The following is a 6,000-nucleotide window of genomic DNA, read 5'->3' as shown; positions in this document are numbered from 1 at the left end:
AAACGCAATTCTTTCATGTCTCTGGCTGACGTCTTCTTGCGTAAGCAAATTTGGAGCAAAATAATACTTCCAGTCTTTAAAAAATAAATAAAAACGGGAAAACATTCCAGACTGGGAAGAGGCGGAGTCATTCTTGAGATGCCAGGAGGATAAATACGCGTTTCCTCAAAATGGGGGAGTTAAACAAAGAAAACCACAAGAAGTTGTTTTGAAACAAATTAAATAAATAATTAAAAAAGAGCCCACTACAGTCTTTTTTGTTACATTAAAATAAATAAATACATTTTTTTTAATAATCGTTTTCAGTTGTACATTAGGAGAGGACAGTAAGTAGCATGTGATGCTAGCTCTTTCCAGCCTGATTATTAGCAAAAAAAGGCTGTTGACACAAAATGGATGCTGTTTTGTTTGTGTTTTTTCTTTTGGCTGGCTATCTAGCTAGCTATCTTTCAGGCTATTTGGCTAGCTACCTAGCTTGCTATCTGTTTGCTATCTATTAGCTATCTGTAAGCTATCAATCAGCTATATGTTAGCTATATTGCCATATATTAGCTATCTTGCTAACTCTTGCTATCTATTGGCGATCTATTGGCTATCTATTAGCTATGTATTCACTAGCTAGCTAGCTTTCTATCGATTTGAGTTACGTCCAGGTTGAGTGAACCCTGGCGCATGTGGCTGCCGCTGCTCGCCCACAAAAAAAATTATCATGCGACTGTAAAGTGATATTGAGAGTTTTAAAAGATCCTATCCAGCCATTTTCGTCCACCGCATCTGATTCAAATAATTCTAATCATTTAAAGGTTAACCGACACCTTCGGACAAGTTGCGTCCATAATTTGTGAAATCACTTCAAATGAATTCTACTGGGCGTATTTTACAAAGATTCCAGCGCATATTAAAGCTATATTTCAAGTTTTAAGACTCGCGCTGAATATTCAGAAAGTATTGTTTTTGATTTGGTGACATCACGTCAGGAACTTTGTTTGGTCTGAAAACATCGTTTTGATCTGTGTTGATGGCAAAATTAGAAGGAGAACTACAGAAATAACGCAATGGTGAATCGTTGTGTGTTGCACCAAGACTACTATTTGATACTAGTTGACACAAATTCCCAGCGGACAAATCAGCACATTTCCAAGGGAGCTTGGGCGCCATCTTGTGCATTTCCTGGGCACTACATTGGAGTCCAGATGCCTCAAAATGATAGGGAAGGACTTCTTTAATCGATTCCAAACATTTATACTTTCCTCTTCACAACTATTTGAAACATATTCATAACTGGATGAGTAACAAAAAAGCATCTTCTCCTAATCTGAAGCCATTGTTTTGATTCTGGAGCAAGGCAAGACGTCCTGGTGTGACATCACGAACAAGGGGGCGGGACTTTCTCAATCTGCCCAGTTACAAGCTCATTTTGTGGAACTGTTGGGACACTTGAAGTCATTTTTATTGCTGTTTTACATTTGACTAAAAATATCAGCCTGCGTGTTTTGGCTATTTTAGATACTATAAAACGTTTTTCTGATGTCATTTAGGAAACGAAAAAAATGGTGTCGGGTGTCCTTTAAGCCTTCTTAAAAATCACCAAAATTTCCTCGTTTCCACGTTTCAACAAAATTTCAGGTTTGGAGATCTGCCGCCATTGTTCGAGAACAATGCAGGCACTAATGGACCTCGTTTCTGTTTCGACCATCGTTTATTCCCCATTCCGAAAGACTGACATCAACCAGGGCGGGACCCCCGTCACCTCATCTCCGAACATTCTTTGCGGGGTTGTCATCATTTTCTGCATGTTGCTGATTAGTTGCATCTTTGTCTGTAACCAACAGAGAAAAACGTTGCGTCAGGAGAACATACGCGTGCGTCACTTCTGCATGTTGATGTTGGACATGCAGAAGAATCACGCCGTCATGTGAACGCAGGAAGTAGCTGAGGTGGTCCTAGATGTCAAGCAACGGGGGCGTGATGAGGCTTTCATACCCACAAAAATGCCGACATGGCAAGTTATTTTAAGACGAAGGGTCCTTGGGGAAATTCGCAGGCCTTCGCTGCTTTTCATCATGGCTGTTTTTTCATTGCGAGTTCCCGAAATACAGTCACAGACCAGAGAAAGGGGGAAAAAAAAACAAAAAAAACAATAGAATAATACTAATACATTTCAATTCTAAGCGCCTTTCAAAACTGTCAAGGTCACTTGTATACCGTATATCTTATCTTGCTAGCTAGCTATTAGCTATGTAGCTAGCTAGGGAGCTAGCTATTAGCAATATAGCTAGCGAGCAAGCTATTTGAGTCAGGATACATGTTAGCTATCTAGTTAGCTATCTATCTATTAGCTACCTAGCATTCTATTAACTAGCTAGCTAGCTAGCTCCTTGCGGGTTGAGTGAATGCTGTGTCTGTATAATAATCATCATACATTTCATTTCTAAGCGCCTTTCAAAACTCTCAAGGTCACTTGTATACTGTATATCTATTTTGCTAGCAAGCTATCTATTAGCTCTCTAGCTAGCTAGAGAGCTAGTTATTAGCAATATAGCTAGCTAGCTAGCTATTTGAGAAGATGGAATGGAAAACAGATAGCTTCGCTATAGCTAGGCGTCAAATCCTTGGACAGGTTCTAGTTACTTGAAATATTTGTCGAATGATCAGCTTTAGACAAAAAAACGAGTTGTATACTGTATATGTATCTTGCTAGCTAGCTAGCTATATTAGCTCTCTAGCTAGCTAGAGAGCTAACTATTAGCAATATAGCTAGCTAGCTATTTGAGTCAGGAAACATGTTAGCTATCTAGTTAGCTAGCTATCTATTAGCTATATAGCATTCTATTAGCTAGCTAGCTTTCTATCTATTTGAGTTCCTTCCGGGTTGAGTGAACGCTGGCGTGTGTACAATATGCGTATATATAATAATAATCATACATTTCATTTCTAAGCGTCTTTCAAAACTCTCCACCGAACCGATTTTGTTGCAATGGCGGCTCTTTTTGAGAAATTGCAGGAAAAGAGCCCAATCGCTTTCCTCCTAAAGAGAGATAATAACGAACGGTGGAATGTTGTTTACACCACCCTCGAAATGCAGGATGCGTTTCCGTGGTAATGACAGCAAGCTGGCAGACACTCGAGTAAAAGTCTCGCAAATGAGCAAAAAAACGACTCTGCTAGCATAACGACAGTACTGTACAGAAAAGGGGAAGTCAACGGAAAAAAAATCAGAAAAATAATACAGTGATACATACCTCAGTTGACGAACTTGTCTCCATTTCATTTTTTTTCCAGGTGGAGTGAAGGCCTAGCTGGCAATCTATTAGCTATTTATTAGCTAGCTAGCTTTCTATTTGAGTTACTTTCGGGTTGACTGAAGGCCAGGCTAGCTATCTGTTAGCTATCTATTAGCAAGCTAGCTTTCTATCCAAGTTACTTAGCTATCTATTAGCTAGCAAGCTTTCTATCTGAGTTACTTCCGGGTTGACTGAAGGCCTGGCTAGCTATCTGTTAGCTATCTATTAGCTCGCTAGCTTACTATCCGAGTTACTTGGCTGTCTATTAACAAATAAAAACAGTCATTATTCAAAATAAATGCCTCGATATACAAAAAAAGCAAGAGCAAGAAAAATTAGGATGAAAGATTATTTGGGAGTTGACTCATTACAATGCGTAGTTTGCCCATGTCTGGGTTAGCGGGTTAGGGTCAGGGGTTAGGGTCAGGGGTTAGGGTTAGGCTTAGATTTACGGTGAGGGTTCGGGGGTTAGAGATAGGGTTAGGGGTTAGGGTTAGGGTTAGGGTGAGGGTTGGGTTATGCATCCGGTTACGGTTGGGATACGTTTTAGAGTTTTGGTTATTGTCAGGGTTAAGGAATAGGGGTTAGTTTTAGGGGTTAGGGTTAAGGTTGATATTAAGGTTAAGGTTTGGAAAGTTTTGGAAAGTTTCGCGGTTAGAGTTAAGGGGTCAGAGAGTTAGATGTTAGGGGGTTAGGGCGTGAGGTGGTTAGGGGGTTAGTGTTTGGTTTAGGCTGAGGGATTTGTGTTAAGGTTAAGGAATAGGGGTTAGTGTTAGTGGTTAGGAGTTAGGGTTAAGGTTGATGTTAAGGTTAATGCTAAGGTTTGGAAAGTTTTGGAACGTTTTGGAAAGTTTTTGAAAGTTTCAGAGAGTTTTGGAAAGTTTTTCAAAGTTCTGTAAAGTTTTGGAAAGTTTTTCAAAGTTTTTGAAAGTTTCGGAAAGTTTTTGAAAGTTTTTGAAAGTTCTGGAAAGTTTTGGAATTTTTTGAAAAGTTTTGAAAAGTTTTGAAAAGTTTTGAAAAGTTTGTTAGGGTTAGAGGTGAGGGTTCGGGGTTACGATTCAGGATGAGGGGGTAAGGGTTTGGGGTCAGGGTCAGGGCTAAGGGGTTAGGTAGGGTTAGATTTACGGTGAGGATTAGAGTTAGGGTTAGTGTTAGGATTTGCGTTAGATTTAGGGTTAGGGTTACGGTTAGGTTTACGGTTGCAGTTGGGATAAATTTTAGTTATGGTTACGGTTAGGGTTTAGGAATAGGGGTTAGTGTTAGGGGTTAGGAGTTAGGGTTGATATTAAGGTTAAGGTTTGGAAAGTTTTGGAGAGTATGTTAGGTTTAGGGGTGAGAGTTCGGGGTTAGGAGTTAGGGTTAAGGTTGATGTTAAGGTTAATGCTAAGGTTTGGAAAGTTTTGGAATATTTTGGACAGTTTTGGAACGTTTTGGAAAGTTTTTAGGGTTAGGGGTGAGGGTTCGGGGTTACGGTTCAGGATTAGGGGGTAAGGGTTTGGGGTTAGGGTTAAGGGGTTAAGGTTAGATTTACGGTGAGGATTAGAGTTCGGGTTAGTGTTAGGGTTTGGGTTACGGTTAGGGTTGAGATAGGTGTTAGTTATGGTTAGAGTTAGTTTTAGGGTTAAAGTTGAGATTAGGGGTTAGTATTAGGGTATATATATATATATATATATATATATATATATATATATATATATATATATATATATATATATATATATATATATATATATATATATATATATATAAATCGGATAGATGTGTAGGGGGCACCGCCCCAGTCCTCCTGAACATAACTGATGATTGCCAAAATAGATGCACAACTTTGTATTGAATACAAAATATTTTGTGAGATTCATTCTGATCACAAGTCGTACGATTGACATTGTCGTGATGGAGAAGTTTATAAAAACAGCAAAGAACAGCTCGGCCAAAGAGGCTTGTTTGCATCTTGTCATTGACGTCAAAAAGGACCCGAACGCTGCTCTTGGTTGGCTTCAAATTGACCTTTTTTTCCCCTCTTCTGGTTACCGTGTCCATTTAAAGAACATCTGGAAGGAGTCGGCAAAGGCCAAAAATGCTTCAAGTTATTTGCTCTGAGTGTGTCCGTGAGGTTGCCAAGGCCGCGTTTCAAACTGGCCAATTGTTACCATTTGGTTGAATGGGGCAGAGCTATGCTCTAACAATGGCTGTCAGTCAATATATTCGATGATACTATTGGTCAACAAATAAGTCGTTGACTGGTTTGGGTCTTGAATAGATTTAGGAAATTCTGATTGGCTTCCGACTGGATCTGGTGCGGCACGATCCAACTTGGCCCTAATGCAAAAAATTCACAGTGCTAGAAAAGGTTAATCATTTTTCTATTGGATCCTTTTGATTTTGTTTTTGTAATACAAATACAGTGATACCTCGGTTTACGAACCCCTTGGCTTACGATCCTTTTGGTTTATGAACGTTAAATTTATGAAAATTTGACCTTGGCCTACGAACTATTTTTCGGGATACACACGAGGCTGCCACAATGAGTGATGTGTCCTTCGCGAACAAGCCTGTTCTCCTAACAAGAAAATGGCAGCTGACTGTTTTTGTCCTCTATTCCCCGCCCCCAGTCTTCGGCTAAAGCCACGTGATTGGTCAAGAACGCAGCAGTGAGGGGAGGTGGTTTAAACATTAAAGAGACAGGCAGACGACAGAGAGTGAGAAAATGGATAGC

The sequence above is a fragment of the Hippocampus bargibanti genome, linkage group LG05 (assembly GCF_051943395.1).
Source record: "Hippocampus bargibanti isolate YZ-2025 linkage group LG05, ASM5194339v1, whole genome shotgun sequence".
In the NCBI taxonomy this organism is placed as follows: domain Eukaryota; kingdom Metazoa; phylum Chordata; class Actinopteri; order Syngnathiformes; family Syngnathidae; genus Hippocampus; species Hippocampus bargibanti.
The sequence above is the reverse complement of the archived record's forward strand: the minus strand, read 5'-3'. Positions refer to the sequence as shown.